Genomic DNA, 20,007 nt, shown 5'->3' with positions numbered 1-20,007 from the left:
ATGTCAGGTAGTACTATGTTAATGTGGTATGTGTCTTTAAAGACCAAAATAACTTGCTTTTCCTGTAGCATTTTTTTTTAGATTGAGGAGGGATGGGCATATTCCCAAACAATAAAGTTTTTCAAAACAAAACAAGAATTGTCATAACGCTGGCGGCCATTGCCGGACCTATTGGCTTTGCCAATGCTTGTTTGTGTTTTGAAGGTTTTTGTTCTGATAGTGGGAATGTGAAAGTGGATGAGTGTGCAGGGCCGGACTAGGACAGAAAATAGGCTTGAGCTCAAAAATAAAAGTGGCCTCCATTACAGGACAAGATAGATACAAAAGTGGCCCATGTTTGCAGTTCGAAGTGATCTGTCAAGTATGTGTTGACAACATCAGTGACAACAGCTCCCTCCAGCACCACCACAGCAACCCCAAACACCACCACTGCAGCCACAATGGCAGCTCAGACGGGGGGAGAGGATATCCCAACAGCGAACAACCATCCTTGGGCTCAGAACCCATCATCTGAAATGGGTATCCAATGTACGACTGCTGCGCCACATAGCGCCAGACATCAATGCAAGGGTGGAAACTCCAGCTAATATAACACACATGACCAAACTCCTCGCAGTCCTCCATATGCTGGTGTCAGGATCATTTCAGACAATGGGTGCACAAGTGGCTGGTATCTCCCAGCCATCCTTCTAGGCCTTCCTACCAAAGGTTCTGGATGCAATCTTGCACCTCACACCCCACCACATCTGTTTCCCCAACACCTAGCAACTGCAGCAGGAGACCAACCAAGGTTTCTACCAAATTGCTGGGTTTCCTAATGTGCTGGTAGCAATGGACTGCACCCATGTTCAACTTGTGCCACCTGCTGCAATGGAACACCTCTACAGGAACCTCAAACACACCCATTCAATAAATGTGCAGGCCATTGTGGACCACCATGTACTGTTCTCAAACATCCTAGCCAAACATCCCGGCAGCGTCCATGATGCCTACATATTCTGGCATTCCACCATCGACGAGCGGTTCCAGGATGGGCAATATAGCAATGGCCTACACATAGGTAAGTCACCATACCAAGCAGTACACAGACAACACACCAACCTTGTAGGGCAAACAAGACATACATCACACTAAACACACATTGGCAGGGGAACACAGATGTACAGACAACAACACATATGCCACATGCCACACTACACCATATTCATTGCACAGCAGACATATATACACACATATGTACGTAATGCAGCCACAGCCTGACTGGCATACCACGTGAAGGAAAGGTGGAGCTATGTCCCCTTGGCGAACAGTAGCTGGGCCCAAACTACTACAAGTGTCCACTGGTTGACAACTAAATGCTGATCCCACACACATAACACCAAACAATGAATAGCTCAGCCATGTGAGTGGCATAGGCCACGTCAATGTAAAGAAAGTCACACAAAGGCACAGCCCCACATTTTTCATTATGTACAAGCCTCTGGTGGCACCAATATCAAATGCCACTCAAGTGTTGGCATGACCAACTACAAATCACCTACACATACCTGACGTACCTGTAGTGAGCACCTTCACCTGTCTTCTGCATTGTGGATCACACATAGGAATACCACATCACCTGCCACGAAGGACCATGGGACAGATAAATGAGAAGTGGTTCAGCACCTAGTACAGTGCCACTTCACATGCACACCTTAGCATCCCGTAACCCCACCATGTGTGCACCGTTTACAATTAACGGGTCACCATGGTGCACAGTAGGTGCAATACTGTAAAGATAATGGATGCCATAATAGGACTCTGTAGGAGTATTGAGAACATGCCTGACCTTTCCTGCACTGTTCATAGGGACCCATGCAAAAATATAGTGTTCCCCTTCCCAACGCCTGCACTGTGCATGTGTTGAAAGTGTCTGTGAGAAATCATGTATAGGAACCTTGAAGATTCCACTGCACGTATTTTGCTACTTCTCCAATTGTGTGAAACACACCCTTGTACACATGATGGCTGGCATCTGCCACAAAGAATCACAAAGTGTTGCACTGCATGCATAGTGCCACATGGTAACATGGAGGTCTGAGTTTGGTTTTGTAGGGCTACTGTGATGCCAAAACAAATGACACTATTGAGGTGCAAAGAGGTGGAAGGGCCCTCTAAAAATAGGATACAGCCTCAAATATGGACAACACAATATATGTTTGGCATGGTTGAAGTGTCAGTTTGGATTAATTTGACAATTACCAGGTCCCTGAGCCACAACCCATGATAGTAATGTCCATCAACTCAAACCAATGGAACCATACTACAAAAAAGAAATACACACAATACCAGAAGCAAGCTGGAGTCACCACTCCACCTAAAAGTAACATCTGCCGTGGAACATACAAAACCACAAATATACATTACGAACACATGTTCTCTCATTGCTTTGCAGCCAAGCAAGGTTACGGCATACAGCCATGGGTAATGACTCCTTTTGGCAACCCGATAACAGTGGAAGAGCGGGCATACAATGAAGGGCACAGAAAGACATGAAATGTGGTGGAGAGGACATTTGGGCTCCTGAAGTCAAGGTACAGATGCCTGGCCCTGCAGGAGGAAGCCTGTTGTAAGCACCACCGCTGGCATGCAAGATGATACTTGTATGTTGCAATCTTGGATAACATATGTATAGGGACCAATGTTCCCTGGGATGAACTGGTAGATGTCCCCAATGAGGAGGAGAAAGACAATGGTGCAGCACAGTTGGAGGGGGGACAACAAGACACTGCTGCTGGAGTTTGCAGGAGACAAATAATTGTACAGATTTTCTACATCTAGGGCTAGATGTACGAACCGTTTTGCATGGCGCAAACTGCGAAAATCGCAGTTTGCGCCATGCAAAACTGCCATCGTGATTCACATTCCCATTTTGCGAGTCGGTACCGACTCGCAAAATGGGAATGCGACACGCAAATAGGAAGGGGTGTTCCCTTCCTATTTGCGACACGCACTGCGATGCAGAATTGCTTTGTAACCGCGAAAGTGGTCGCAAAGCAATTCGCAGTTAGGCCACACTTGAAGTGGGTGCTAACTCATTCGCAAAAGGGAAGAGGTCCCCATGGGGCCCTTTCCCTTTTGTGAATGTCGCACAAAATATTTTTTCAGAGCAGGCAGTGGTCCAATGGACCTACTCGGAAAAAACGAAACCAAATGGTTTCATTTTTTCTTTTGTAATGCAACTCGTTTTCCTTTAAGGAAAACGGGCTGCATTACAAAAAAAACTGCTTTATTGAAAAAGCAGTCACAGACATGGAGGTCCGCTGTCTCCAGCAGGCCACCATCCCTGTGAGTGCATGGAATCTCAAGGGGGTCGCAAATTGTGTGAGAAAGTAGCCTCTTTCTAGCCTTGTTTCCCCCACTTTTGGCCTGTTTGTGAGTATATGTCAGGGTGTTTTCACTGTCTCACTGGGATCCTGCTAGTTAGGGCCCAGTGCTCATAGTGAAAACCCTATGTTGTCAGTATGTTTGTTATGTGTCACTGGGACCCTGCTAGCCAGGACCCCAGTGCTCATAAGTTTGTGGCCTATATGTATGTGTTCCCTGTGTGATGCCTAACTGTCTCACTGAGGCTCTGCTAACCAGAACCTCAGTGGTTATGCTCTCTCTGCTTTCCAAATTTGTCACTAACAGGCTAGTGACTAAATTTACCAATTCACATTGGCATACTGGTACACCCATATAATTCCCTAGTATATGGTGCTGAGGTACCCAAGGTATTGGGGTTCCAGGAGATCCCTATGGGCTGCAGCATTTCTTTTGCCACCCGTAGGGAGCTCTGACAATTCTTACACAGGCCTGCCACTGCAGCCTGCGTGAAATAACGTCCACGTTATTTCACAGCCATTTACCACTGCACTTAAGTAACTTATAAGTCACCTATATGTCTAACCTTCACCTGGTGAAGGTTGGGTGCAAAGTTACTTAGTGTGTGGGCACCCTGGCACTAGCCAAGGTGCCCCCACATCATTCATGGAAAATTCCCCAGACTTTGTGAGTGCAGGGACACCATTACACAAGTGCACTGTACAGAGGCCACTATCCATGTACAGCGTCACAATGGTAACTCCGAACATGGCCATGTAACATGTCTAAGATCATGGAATTGTCACCCCAATGCCGTTCTGGCATTGGGGGGACAATTCCATGATCCCCCGGGTCTCTAGCACAGAACCCGGGTACTGCCAAACTGCCTTTTCAGGGTTTGCACTGCAGCTGCTGCTGCTGCCAACCCCTCAGACAGGTTTCTGCCCCCCTGGGGTCCAGGCAGCCCTGGCCCAGGAAGGCAGAACAAAGGATTTCCTCTGAGAGAGGGTGTTACACCCTCTCCCTTTGGAAATAGGTGTGATGGGCTGGGGAGGAGTAGCCTCCCCCAGCCTTTGGAAATGCTTTGATGGGCACACATGGTGCCCATCTCTGCATAAGCCAGTCTACACTGGTTCAGGGATCCCCCAGCCCTGCTCTGGTGCGAAACTGGACAAAGGAAAGGGGAGTGACCACTCCCCTGACCTGCACCTCCCAGGGGAGGTGCCCGGAGCTCCTCCAGTGTGTCCCAGACCTCTGCCATCTTGGAAACAGAGGTGTTTGTGGCACACTGGACTGCTCTGAGTGGCCAGTGCCAGCAGGTGACGTCAGAGGCTCCTTCTGATAGGCTCTTACCTCTCTTGGTAGCCAATCCTCCTTCCTAGGTAGCCAAACCTCCTTTTCTGGCTATTTAGGGTCTCTGCTTTGGGGATCTCACCAGATAACAAATGCAAGAGCTCACCAGATTTCCTCTGCATCTCCCTCTTCACCTTCTGCCAAAGGATCGACCACTGACTGCTCAGGATGCCTGCAAAACCGCAACAAAGTAGCAAGACGACTACTAGCAACCTTGTATCGCTTCATCCTGCTGGCTTTCTCGACTGTTTCCAGGTGGTGCATGCTCTGGGGGTAGCCTGCCTCCTCTCTGCACCAGGAGCTCTGAAGAAATCTACTGTGGGTCGACGGAATCTTCCCCCTGCAACCGCAGGCAACAAAAGACTGCATCACTGGTCCTCTGGGTCCCCTCTCAGCACGACGAGCATGGTCCCTGGAACTCAGCAACTCTGTCCAAGTGACTACCACAGTCCAGTGACTCTTCAGTCCAAGTTTGGTGGAGGTAAGTCCTTGCCTCCCCACGCTAGACTGCATTGCTGGGTACAGCATGATTTGCATCTGCTCCGGCTCCTGTGCACTCTTCCAGGATTTCCTTCGTGCACAGCCAAGCCTGGGTCCCCGACACTCTAACCTGCAGTGCACAACCTTCTGAGTTGTCCTTCGGCATCGTGGGACTCCCTTTTGTGACTTCGGGTGGATTATGGTTCACTTTTCTTCAATGTGCCTGTTCAGGTACTTCTGCAGGTTCTGCCTGCTTCTGTGAGGGCTCCCTGCGTACCTCATCTAAGTGGCGACATCCTGGTCCCTCCTGGGCCACAGCAGCATCCAAAAACCCGAACTGCAACCCTTGCAGCTAGCAAGGCTTGTTTGTGGTATTTCTGTGTGGGAACACCTCTGCAAGCTTCATCGCAACGTGGGACATCCATCCTCCAAAGGGGAAGTTCCTAGTCCTCTTCTTTCTTGCAGAACTCCAAGCTTCTTCCAACAGGTGGCAGCTTCCTTGCACCCTCAGCTGGCATTTCCTGGGCTCCTGCCCACTCTCGACACTGTCGCGACTATTGGACTTGGTCCCCTTGTCTTACAGGTACTCAGATCTGGAAATCCACTGTTGTTGCATTGCTGGTGTTTGTTCTCCCTGCAGAATCCCCCTATCACGACTTCTGTGCTCTCTGGGGGTAGTAGGTGCACTTTACACCTACCTTTCAGGGTCTTGGGGTGGGCTATTTTTCTAACCCTCACTGTTTTCTTACAGTCCCAGCGACCCTCTACAAGCTCACATAGGTTTGGGATCCATTCGTGGTTCGCATTCCACTTTTGGAGTATATGGTTTGTGTTGCTCCTATACCTATGTGCTCCTATTGCAATCTATTGGAACTTTACACTGCTTGCATTACTTTTCTTGCTATTACCTGCATAATTTTGGTTTGTGTACATATATCTTGTGTATATAACTTATCCTCATACTGAGGGTACTCACTGAGATACTTTTGGCATATTGTCATAAAAATAAAGTACCTTTATTTTTAGTACTTCTGTGTATTGTGTTTTCTTACGATATTGTGCATATGACACCAGTGATATAGTAGGAGCTTTACATGTCTCCTAGTTTAGCCTAAGCTGCTTTGCCATAGCTACCTTCTATCAGCCTAAGCTGCTAGAAACACCTCTTCTACACTAATAAGGGATAACTGGACCTGGCACAAGGTGTAAGTACCTCTGGTACCCACTACAAGCCAGGCCAGCCTCCTACAAATTGCGACCCATCTCATTAATATTAATGAGGTGGGTCTTTGCGACCCCTTTGAGATTCGCAGAATGTGTCTGAGACACCATTCTGCATACAATTTTGCAAATCGGAAATTGCGAGTCACACCGACTCACAATTTCCGATTCGCAAAATCGCATTTTGCTACATCTGGCCCTTAGTCACTGTGCAAATATCACTTTGTGATTATCACCAAAAAAGCATTTTCCACCTGAATGTCCATGTTCTACTCAAGCACCACTACATATACCACTGGAATGTTCCTCATATCTCAGAGAGCAGGAAAGGAACACAACAGTAACAAAGATGGTTGGTAAATGTAAGAGAGTATAGCACCTCTATGCCACACATCAGTGTCACATAATTCAAGGCCATGTGGCTCTCATAGACCTAGATCCACCCACCACAAAAATATGTGGCATCAAGTGGCCATTGTACCAATACCTACCCCTTTCCCCACATCATCCCCATGCCTGGCAAGATGGATGCAAGGGGGGCGTACATAAGGTAGGGGCTGTTTCCAAATGGTGCATTAGAAAAATAGGTACGGAACTGTGTCACATCTCAGGTGGATAGCTGCTATGCCAGTACTGAGCATGTGTTACAAGGGGGAGATCATTGGTATCATTGGACCTTCCTTGACTGTTCAGAGTTAGGAACCAAAGTTTGACCTTAAGCCTGCACCATATATCAATGGTGTTCAGTCCGGCACCGCCATTGCACTCAACCCAGCCACATGGTGAGCTGTACCTCAGATATAACACACACACGTTGGCTTTGGAGTGCGCTATGGGTTTCTAGACAAGTGAAGCAGCAATGAGTGCTGATACACTCTCCATACATATGGCCCATAGCCAGGATTTAACTATAAAATGGGAGAATATACCACCAAATTAATGTCTGGGTGGAATGTAGGCGGAGTCTGTCCCACTCCCTATGTACATTATAACACACTTGTCACATAAATCTGCTGTCTTGACAGATGCATCCAGCTAATCCGAATATACATGTGCAGACTGATGTACGGGTGTATGGCCTAGGTAGGAAAGCGTTTGCAATTACCTACAATGGTTGACATGTGTCAGGAAGGTTACACAGTATAGTCTGTAGGATACCATGACACAACACATATAAAAACACCTATTTCTTTCACACACACATGCCTGACCAAGAGAAAGTTACCAACACTGACAAAATTCCTTAAAATGTCTAGGTCTCCAACCTAGACATTTGGCATACTCAGGTGTAGGATGTGTAAGAATGTTTAGCAATGTCCACAAATGTCACAGACCCATCCTAAAATGTATGTCAGAAGAAGGAGACAGATATGTTGCATGTAGCCAGGAAGTAATACAGCACTGAGATGATTTCAGTCACTAACAACATACATTCATAGTGACACTGACATAGGTTGTGGGATGCAGAATTTAGTGCAAACCCATGTACCCCAAAGGATGTGGAAGGACAGCTGAGAGAATCCCACAGAAACTTGGAGATACAACATGGGGAGGACACTGGAGATTACACAAGTGCTGTGGCAGGTGTACTGTCATGTGTGTGTGGAAGTCATGTAATCTCGCAAAGCCTGGAAATGGGAGGGAAACTATCATGTAGCCAGTAGTAGAAGATGTGTGCATCTCCAAATTACACAAGTCACACTTGCATCCTGACCATGTATGACCAGACAGTGTTGCAGTAGAAGATGTGTACAAAGTGTAAGCAACCTAAAGAATGCCAGCAATGTAGGATCTAATCTATTCCGAACAAGATAGGCTGTAAATGATTGGGGAGGTACACACATAGACCACTACTGACTGTGCAACACAACAATGTCACCACGTGATCACCCAACATATGTACAGAGAAGATAGCTAGGTCAGTACATAACCCACTCATGTTTGCTACAACAAGAACATTGTAGTTGCCCATTGCATACTATTCTGACAGAAGGCAGCGACAAATGACAACATCTATCCCCTGGGTTGTACAAAAATTAATATTTACACTAGAGATACAGGCCCTAACCAAGCTGCAAATGGAAATTACAAAGAATGTATTATCATGCCTGTCAGACCATGCCAAATGATGAGACAAGTCCTCCATGTACAGGATAGTTAAGTAGCCAGTCCTCTGTACATGATACCCCAAAGGAAAATTAAAATCCCAGGCCATTTGATCACAAATGTACATAGTCAGTCTGCAGAGGACTGCACATTGCTCTGCTGAAGAGCTATCATGTGGAGGCTAGATCCCCTCCCAATACCCCCTGCCCCAATGCTGAGGCTACATTGACACTAGACACAGTCAGGCGCCTGATGCATGTGCACAGTGGACTGAGAAGGGTGGCACACGGTAAAGCTGCGCCAAAACACGCGGCCATGTGTCTGTGTGGGCATTAATAGCCACACAGTACTAAGTACACAGTACAAAGGATCACAAGGCTGCCATCACTGCCTGACTGCAACACTGCTACACAGTTGTATGCCATTGTGTGTGACAGTCATAACAAACATGTTGTGGTTGTTTGTAAGTTGTTTGTCACTTGTACACATATGTCTGATATCTCAGCACACATGTACCACTTAAATGGCACAGGCCTGGTATTGTGTGTTGGAGTCTGCACAAAAGTCACCTTTCCACTAATGAAAAATGCATTTACATCACATGATCATTGACATACTTAAATGACCATCAAATGTGTTCCAACATATGGAAACATAGGTGGGACTGATATGACTACATAGCCATTTAACAAAGCCCAACATGTGTCCATGCAGGAAGGTAGATATGTGAGGTTTCATATCCCATGAATATACCTCTGTGGTAAAATTGGCACATATGGCACTACACACGTCTTCCAAGCCACACAGCTCATACCAACCTTCATTGACACATGTAAGTACATCATAGATGCATAGGGAACTATATGTCACATGTGTAGCGGAGCATCATGAAGCTGAACCTCACTACAAACCTCAGCATGGACACACAGGCACTCACGTTGCCAGGTGCAACATGAAATCAACCTAGCCGTTGTGCACTGCACCCTCAGAGTACGATTTGTCAAGGGTATCACATACATTAGCATGTATTGGGCATAGCCCATCATATCTACTGTGTTGTAGTCATATGTACAATTGGAAATCAGACATTACAATGTGGTAGACCCACATATATGTGTTAGATCACATATGTACAATCCTAGTGCACATGTAGTGACATGTATGTATACAAAGTCTAGCAACACATGCATATATGCAAACGGTATCAGACATCACATGCATTGTACACACATACAAACACAATGGTAACACATGCGGACGTTACCATTAAGATCTGTACTAACATGCACACACAGGTAGCCATATCATACCCCTGCGACATGGTATGTGAATCTGGGTGCACTGTCAGCCTTTCCAACATTCACGCATTCCTGTTATACTGTCAAACATTTTGATGCAAGCAGCAATATCCAATACTCTGCTATGCACAATATATGATACCTGCCTCTGCTCGTCAATCTCAAGTCCACAGGCCTTGTCAGGCTTAATGGGAAGGAATACAACGCATGACTGTCATGCATCCAAAATTTCAACGTAAATGCAAATCCTACAAACTTTGCTAAGGAAAAAAGTACGCCTGGCACCTGTGCATCAATCGCAAGTCTTGAGCCCTTGTCATCCTCAATGGGGGAAAATCGACGCATGACCCTCATGCATCAAAAAAAAAAATACATATCAGAAAACATGATGCACAGGGCCAGGAAGTGATGAAACTGAGCTTCCTGGCTGCATACATAGTACAAAGCAGTCACTTTCACTTCACACTCTTTTAGTCTGTGACTGTGTTAGGGTGTGTGGAGCTGGTGCTGGTGGAGGATTGGTGTTGCTTGAGAGTTTTGTGCTGTGTCCTGTTGCTGTTGTGTGCTTTTTGTATTTTTCCTCAGTCTTTAGTAGTGTAGTGTATTTTTATTGTATTATTGGGTGTTTGTCCGTGGGTAGGATAGTTTGTTAGGGTAATTGGGGTTGGGTGGGGTAGTTTGTTAATTATTATTTTTTTGGTTGGCATATTTGCAGTTTGTACATACTGCAGAATGTCAGGGAAAGGGAGGGCAACCAAGATGGTAGCTGATGAACTGGAAGGGTTCATTTGGTTGGTGCAGAATATATAAAGTAGTGCGCACAGACCACCAGTTGAAGCATTGTTGGGCTGACCTGATAGCATGGGAGCAGGATGTACTGGATCACCTTGGGATACAGATTTGTGGACCAGTTGGTAAGTAACCCATTTGCATAGCTACATTCTTATTTGCATGTGCATGAAAGGCGGATATAAGGTTGAGTGCAGCATGTTTTGTCAAGGGTCAGGACAGCTTTAAGAGCCCCTAGCGCCACCTTAGCACTGCCATTGTGAAATTCACAAATGACGCTAAGCCAAGCTGAAAGTGCCATTTTCCCTGTGTCATAATAAAAAAGAGGTCCAATGAATGCTTGTTAAGTCTTGCACAACATGATGGCTGCGCCAGGGATCATGTATGGAAGGGGAGCCTACTGCTGTAAGGGGGTCAAAATAAATGGGGCAGGGAATATCGTTATATATCCTAGGGCCAATTTGTCCACCACTTTGAATGCCTGCTCAAAGCAGGCATTAAAAGGGGGTGTACCTTTATATATGATGGTCCTCTGTGTACTCTGCAGGAGTAGTGCAAAATTGTTGGTGCCACTCCTGCAGAGTACATATTTTGCATCTATATATAATAACACAATTGCTCCCTACCCTGCTGCATGGTGCACCATATAATACATATGACGCACACATGGTGGGGGAAGAGGGGTGCCAAGGGCCGCAAGGACAGTTGCGAGGCATTATGTGCAGCACCACTTTCCTTGATTCAACCCCTTTGTGTCTTTGACCAACGGCACTTAAGGGAGCTTAGCTAGGCACCGAGTCTGGACTACTTGCACATTCCTCTTTGTGTACATTGCGTATCACATACACCCCATAATGTTATTAAATCTGACACATGTGCAGATTTTGTACCACAGGCCTGCCCCGTTTTACAGACAGTATGGGGCAGGCCTGCATCTGCGGCAGCACTAGCACATTACTCAGTAGTCAGCACCAACACAGGCATACTTGTACTACACTGTGCAAGTGTGTCTATGTTGAGGGGAGTGTATACGCGCATGTTGGCATCCCTTCCTGGACATATATGGTCTACTATGGTGACAATGGCTGCCCACACAGTATTGGCAAGAAATCAGTAATGTTATTCAGTTAATGTGCAAGAAGGGACAAGTACGTGAACATGAGGAAACTACTATGGCATTCTAGCTCTAGTGTGACAAGAAACAAGGATGTATCAATGTGTTCCTCAACATGTTGTTATGGTTACACCACCCCTGCGCAGTTGATAGATTTTGTAGCGCTATTAATGACTAAGATGTCTTCAACATCTGGGGAAGGGTTGCAAGCAATAGGTGTTACAATGGGATGGCCACTGCAACAACCATTGCATTCCCCTCTGATGCAGGATACTGTGTCATGCTGCCCCATATGGACATGGCGGTGTAATGCTAATAAACAGCCGCATGACAAAACCATGTGTATATGGTGCAGTGAATTGCACCACAGGAGCGTCAGGGTCTCCATTATCTGGCCCTTCATCTCACAGACAGATTATAAATGTTTGGCAGTTGTTCTGACCTACTACTAAGTTGACTTGCTTACTCAGCTTAACAAGTTGATTCTCAAACTGTTGTCAATGCAAAGAAATGTTCAAATTTCACTATGCTATGTTTTCCAGTCATGTATTGCAGGTAGGCCTCCACCATACACCACTGTAGAAGTGTCCCAATTTGAAGACCCAAATGCAGCCAGTAAGTCTTACCTTCTGCGTCAGGTGTAATTCCTGGGTTTTGTGTGAGAGGGTCTTATGTGTGCCATGCAATGATGAAATGTAATGCGTGACCAATGAGATGACATCATCTGTGTTAGGATATGGACATCATGTCTGATTCTATGTTGAGGATGGAAAATTAGTTGATTTTTGCATAAATGGCAACATGTGTAGCTATGGTATTATGGGTAATAAGAATAGGAATGCATGGTGACATATAGATTGATGTCAATCATGATATGTGTCTGAGCTGCTGTTTATCTGAGTAGCATGCACGTTGCCAGCATGTCTGTCACTGCACGTTTGTTAGCACTGTGTGCCAGACTTAGCTTTCAGTTACTCAGGGAACGGTAAGATGATATACATGTTTAGAGGCCTGTAGGGGGTTTATGTAGGCAACACTAGCAACACCTGTGCCTCACTAGCTTTCAGATTTTGAGTAAGGCAGCGGCTGTGAAAGGGGTCTTATTGTGCTAGGCAACAGTCAGTTGAGTACACAATAAGAATACAACTCTGTTTAAGTAGGTTGTGGGACATGTCTACAGTATATAGAAGGTAAGATGTGTGCAGATTTACCAACATGGTCTTCCCATTATGATATTTGTGAATGATCTTGGTCACATCACGTGTGCATAAACTGTGAATGCTGAGTGTGTACCTGGTACATAGAAGATTTCTGACATGCATGTGCACATGTTGTTCAATATATAGGACTACTGTAGCTGTACCCTGTGCACTGCGAATCTTACTGTGCCCCTGAGGGCACCCATACAGCCACCATGTGTGTGCCGCATTACCCAATTTGTACAACATAGCGCAGGGTAGTGGGCAAAATGTACCAATGCTTTAGACAACATAGATGCACTTTTCATGCTTTGGCCAAACTATATGGGCACTAAGCCTGAACTGCACATGTGGGCCCATTGTGAGCAATGGTGTGCCCCCTTGTAATGCATACTCTGAGCAGATGTTAATCTAAGGACACATGAATGATGCTTTGCCAAACCTTAGCATTGCAAGTGAGAAGTTTCCTGTCCCCCTATCAGATGACCCCCACCTTGCATTCATGATGCCTGGCCAAGGTCTGATGTAGCACTAGGGGTCTCAAAGTGGTGGATTCCATACTTTGTGCCAATTATTGACATGGCACAGGAATTCTGGAATTGTAGGGCCACTTGAACCACACTACTCTGATGACAAAAATGTGGAGCAAGGACACAGTACTCCACTTACCTCTGGGCCCTGATGGTCAGCAGTGGATAGCCGTTACACCATTTGTAATGTACATGATACCATAGATGGCTGGTATGAAGTTTGTATTGATTTGGAGGTTGTCAGTGTTGTGGAATGTGTGGTGGACATCATGTGTAATTTGAGGATGCTTTGTACATTGCATGTCTGTTCTACTTCCACCCAATGCTGTATTTAATAACATGTTCTCCTCATGTTTCAGCTGCCAATATGACCCCAGCAGCAAAAACACGCCTTTGAGAAGAGGGCTGCCAGGTACCGAGACATAATGGCAGTACAGGCTGGGTAACAAAGGATGGAGAAGAGACATAGGAAGGAGGAATCGACTGGGACTTGGCGTGCATTTTCAAATGGGGGACCTCCGCTACAACCCACAACTCGTCAGGCCACATTGGGGAAGACATCTGGGAGCAGAGGTCCTCTGCTGGCCCTACCTCCTCCACTTCAATAGCACCAATCCACAGCCAGGCACCCAAACAGCCACCTGCTCTAGCCACAAGCTCTACATTCGAATCAGACATGAGACGGGACATGGCAGCCATGATGGTAAGGCTGGAGAAGTTGGAGAGAGGCAATGCCAGTAATTATAAACTTCGAAAGTACTGCAAGAAAAAAACTAGAGAAGTTGTAATAGAAAGTATGTCACAGCCTCCCAGTTTCTCCCTCTCCCTTTTACTGATGTCAAATTATACGTAGGTTTTAGGTGGGTACTGTTAGGATAGTAAAATAGTGTACTTTAGGTGTAGGTTAGTGTAAGTATAGTTGGGGGGTGGGTTTTAGTCCATTTTTTATTTTGGGTGATTGGGTGGGGGGTTATGTTGGAGTTTCTATGTTTATATAAAAAATAAATCTAAAAAATACAAAAACATATATATTTCTTTAGGTAATAGTTTAGGTTAGTAGATGTGTAGCCTTGGTTTATGTTGTCATACTCATGCCTTGTCACTTAAAGGGCTGTGGGGACAATGTTTAGAGCATGGCGTTACAAGTGTAAGATTAGTTTAGAATAGGATAGATAGGTGTAGATGTAAGTTAACTTAACTTAGTTTAGGTTAGTTTAGTGTAGGGTAGTGTATAAGATAGGTTTTGATATGATGTTTTTAATATGTTTAAATAAATCCTGTTAGCATTAGACAATTATCTCTCCATGTTGATTGAGTGTCTGGGTGTTCTCATGTGTGCACTGACCAAGTAGGAGGAATAGCTTAGGGTATGCTTTCTGTCTTTACTTCTATGGATGACCATGTGAAAACCCTATGACCAAGGACCTGTCAGATTGGCTGCTAAATGACATCAGCTAGTCCAAACATTTGTCATCCACAGTTCCAACCATTCAAATTGTGTATGTAAACAATATATTGGACAGGTAAGTATGGACCTTAAACTATCATTGCTGGGGTGTGGCAGTATTTTGCTGGAAAGTGTGGCACATAAGACATTAGTCATATTTGTGCCTGTATCCTGCTACGTTGATAGCTGCCCGTCACTGATTAGATTCCCCTCTTCTGAACCACACATATTAGTTGTACTGGTGCTCACATCAGGGTAAATTACCGAACACTTGGCTCAGACCCATCCATGCCATATGTCAACTTCCCTGGATATCTGTTCAATACATGAATTTAAGGCTCTGTAAGTTGGTTGTAGCCCACAACACCACCATTCACCTTTTTTATGTTAGGATCCTAGTGTGTGGCCTTGTGTCTGGCAGTTATGCACACCTGTAATTATGTTGAAACATTGAAATGTTACATGTGAACAGGGTGATTTATTTACAGGTGCAAGTGTATTTTCCAATGCTATACAATGTCCAGTTCACAGACCCCATGAGAGATCCAAAGCCATTTGTTGTACAGAGTCCAGGGGTGAGGGACATGTCAAGAGACATGGTTAGGAGACGTGTGCATTAGCAATGAAGTGTCCAAATTGCCAATAGGTAAGATTTGAGACACTAACAGTACTTACTAGAGAAGTCAACAGTGGTTGAGCGAAGAGGGCACATTGCCTGCTGTCCTAACACTTGCATGATCTTAAGTGCAGAACTAACGAGGTACTGTCCATGTGGCACAGACTGGTGCTACTGGATGGTTTCCCTTCTGAATGTTGTTCTTTCCTCATCTTCCTCCTCTGATGTGTGTGGTGCCTCTTGCGCCATGGGTGGTGCTGTTGTTGAGGTTGAGGGTGCCACACACACATCGGGGGATAGAGATGTGGAGTCAAAGGTCCCAGCAGCTGCCATTTCTGGGAACACATAAGGCATCACTGCAGCAAAGAGGAACTGCTGATTTCTCAATACTGAAGCAAGATCATGGTGGTAGGCAGCCATGTTTTCCCAGAGGGAGGCCACTTCCCGCTGTACGGAGTACAGGTCATCCTGTATAGCTCCAGCATGTTGTCCATCATGCTACTGCCACTTTGGGAGGGCACTTGTTGAAGAAGCCTCTGCCTCATGACAGCAGCTATGTCGGCCAGTGACTGATGGAGTCCACGTAGTGGGGAGTGGGTGCCTCTGATGGAAGTTGAGTTGTCCTTAATTGGACTGAGTAACCTCTCTACTCCCTGTAGGCTGCCTGCCGTGGTCTCCATCCTCACCCGCACCTGCTTGGCCAGCTCCTGCTGGATTCCTACCACTGTCCTCTGGAAGGTTATGTCTGGGTCCTCAGAGTCCAGGGCTGTTTCATGACTGGCTGGTGCTGTGTGTTGGTAGCTGGGTGGTTCATGTGGAGACCCCACAACGCTGGGTGTCCTCCCTGCAACTGGAGGTGGTGTCTGGAGGGAACCTAGGACATTCTGGAGAGTCCCTTTATTGATGGTTGGCAGCTGGTCATCAATTGTCATCTGTAAAATCCAGGACAGGCAGGTCAGCAGGAGGTAAGGGATCATCCTCTGCAACTAGATAGTGATATGTCAATCTTTGATTGTGGTGGCTGTTGACATAGCACATAATTTACTTGCTAATGGAGGGACAGTGACATATTACAGACCCAAGGTTGTAGTTGTATATAATGTATAGCATTGTGCATCACACATGCGGCAACCTTACAAGGTATTTTGTGCTTTGATCCCACACCACCTACTTCCTTGCAGGCTCCTTGCCTCTGCCACTGACACCATGGTGGAACGTAATTTGCTTTCCTATTCACCATGGTTGACATTCCCACAGTAGTGTAATGTGTGCTGTCACTCTTTTGGTGCTATAATGCATTGGCACCATGAATGATGGCACTAGTGCAGCATAGCACAGGTAGGTCCATTGCGTACAATGCTTGATTTACATTCTCATCTGCCTGTAGCCGGCACCATACATGTGCTAATTGGAAGGGACAGTGCAACTATTATAGACTGTCTGCCCCATTAGTTTTCCCCTCCCTAAATTTGGAACATTTCCTTACATACAGCATAACTGCCCTAGGCATATGTTGGTGGAAGGATGTAGAATGTGAATCAATGCATGCATTTTGAGACTTTATAGATGTGGCACAAGGGGAACGTGCAGCTTGGATTCACATGGGCAAATATTTGTATGATGACACAGTTGCATTACGGGCTAGAGACATTGTGCTGGTAGTGCAACTTTGATGCCACTTGTGCCAGTTCTTACACATGTTAAATGTCCCATCCATTCACACAACACACTCAATCATATTAGATGGTGAGATTGCAGCTACTTGTACAGCTGCACAAATGATGTTCACAGACATGCCCCATGTGTTGTATGAGTTTACTTTTGTGGCCATTCCCAAATGGCACATGAAGTTGTGTGAGAGCTGTTGTTGGTCCACCCTGTGCAGTTTGCATTCCACAGGTTATACACTTAAGACCTGATGTGTTCTCAAGTGGCACAGCTCAGTGCAGCAGCAATATTTGTTGCACGTCACTGTGCCAGTTTAGAAATGCAGGGATGTGCCATGCTTACTGGAATATGGCACACCCCTGCGATTCCACCTGAACCTGTGCAGATTTGTTCTCCCTGCACCGATGCAGGCATTGTTGCACCATGATGAAGGGGTGCCTGTGTTGAGGGGATAGATTGTTTATGTGCAGGGAGGTGTCCCTCCCTGCACATGCACAAGCTATTATGGCAAGGTGGCATTTCAAAGTGTGCTGCAGGATGCAGCACACATGGGAAAGGCAATGACACAAGGGGGAAGGAAAGCATTTTGCCTTGTTACCCCATCCTGACACCACCCTTGTGGAGGTATTGACTTCAGCCCCGGTCTCTGATGTACAGGTTGTGTTTGATCTGGGGCAATGACAATTTGCAATGGGTGTTGGTGTGGCACAGCCACAACCACACTAATTGCACGACCCTTCCAGGCAATGTGCTGCATATTTACATAGTGGTGTAAAACCAAAGTAAGTGGCTTATCTCAACATTGTGTATATGTCGGAGTGCATTGCGCAACCAGAGCGTCAATAAAAGTGTGGCTTGGGTGGCGATGGGGCATTTTGATTCAGGACCTATGTGTCCCGATGAAACCCTTTAGCATGGATTGAGTGTGCTCTCTGTGCCTCCCACGTCTGCCTTTTGTGAGATTCCAGATAGTCCCTGCTGCAATTTACCCTGCATTTGTGGTAGTTCTTGGTAGTCTCCGCTGTCCTGCAATCCCAGTGACCAGAGCCTCCGGGATCACCACTGCGACCATCTCCTCCAGCTCATCCAGGTCCTCCTGTGGTGCAGGACTTCCACCTCCAGCCTGCAGAGCTGCCTTTCGGTTCCTGGCCATTTCTCCCTAGTCCTGCACTTGCACTAGTGAGAGGGCTTCTTGCATCGGTGACAGTCCTCCTCACCTCTGCCACACTGTTGACTTTGCTTACAATTGCCTGCCTTATGCCCTCTCTCCTACCTATTGGCAATTTGGAGAAGACACAGAACTGGTGTTGGTGCTCCGTCATCTCTCTGACCAAGATGTCATGCTCCTCCTCACTAAAGCGACACTTCCACTTCCTCGTCTCCTTCTCCTGGGACTTGCTGGACCCTCCTGGCTGGTACTTAGGTGATTGGCGTCTCCCTGGTGTCTCTCCTGGCCTGTATTCTCCATCTTGTCTTCCCAAATGTTTATTTCTTGCTTGTCCATTTTTATTTACGCTAATGCAGTTAAATATGTTGCTAACCTGTTTTGTGTCAAAAATACGTCCTGCAAAACGGTCTAGCACCACTTTTGGGGCATTAGCATTATTTTTTCTTATGGCATGTCGCAATGGTTGGCATCATTTTTTTGGCGCTAACCATTCCTTAGCACCATCATGCATCATTTTTTAAATATGGCGCACTGATGGCGCTAGGGAATGATAGTAGCTAACGTTAAACTTTTTCATAAATCTGAGCCCACTATGCCTTGTGGGTGCAGAAGAGTAGTGAGCTGCGGAACAGAAAGTGTGGTGGTTGCACACAGTTTCCTGTGCAGACTACATAATTAGTAATGTTCTTGGATGAACTGTTAGACAACCATTACAATGCCTTGATTGTTTGATCATTTTGGGGAGCATAAACTGTGGCAATCAAGCCGACTTACTTAAAGTTATAGTGAATTAGAAAGATGTGTTGCTCTGATGTGACACTTTCAGAAGCAGCTCATTCAGAAAGACTTTACTGTTGTGCAATGATTTTGTCTTACATATTTTTAGAGCCTTATTACTGAAGAACAGGAAGAAATAAACCTGAAGATATGAGACTCATAAAACGTATGCCCTCTTTTAAATTATTTTCACGGAGAGGATGTTCTGAACTCAAGCATTAGCCATGAGTCTCTCACTTGTTCTTCTAAATTTTATTGTGTTTCATTCCCAGAGCTGTACTGAAACCTTATATTCACACGTATATTGGTCTAGTTGTCCAAAATACACCTGCTTGTCTTTTAATCTTGGAGCCAAATACGATTTAAAGGCAAAAAAAATACAGTGTCTTGAAACTCGTGGTGTGGTATCTCTCCAGGTCTCCATCTGGACCAGTGATACTCAGTACAGCCCGGACGTCGCCTGCGTTTTACTTGAGAGTGTACTAACATTCAGAAGTATGTTAAATAAATAAGCAAGCATTTATTTACAAGCTACTGAAGTAAAAGAAAAGAAGCAAGTAAGCTATCCTGCACCACATACCTTTAGAAACATTTACTTTCAAGATATCTTTCAACAAACGTTTAAAATGGGACCATTTGTTTTCATGCAGTATTTCACCTTAGTATATCCGATTATATCAGTGCATTGAGAAGTATATTTTAAAAGTGATAGCCTTAAAAAATGACGTAGAAATATTCGTTACTCCTTTCACCCTGACAGCAATACCGATAGTTAACTAAGAGTCAAGTAAATTGTCAGTCCAACTCTCTGGGAGCCTGGGATGTTATTTTACATGAACAACATTAGAGGTCATTAAATTAGACACTAGAGAAGCATTTGTACAGTGGATATGGTG

The sequence above is a fragment of the Pleurodeles waltl genome, chromosome 1_1 (assembly GCF_031143425.1).
Source record: "Pleurodeles waltl isolate 20211129_DDA chromosome 1_1, aPleWal1.hap1.20221129, whole genome shotgun sequence".
Taxonomy (NCBI): Eukaryota; Metazoa; Chordata; class Amphibia; order Caudata; family Salamandridae; genus Pleurodeles; species Pleurodeles waltl.
The sequence above is the reverse complement of the archived record's forward strand: the minus strand, read 5'-3'. Positions refer to the sequence as shown.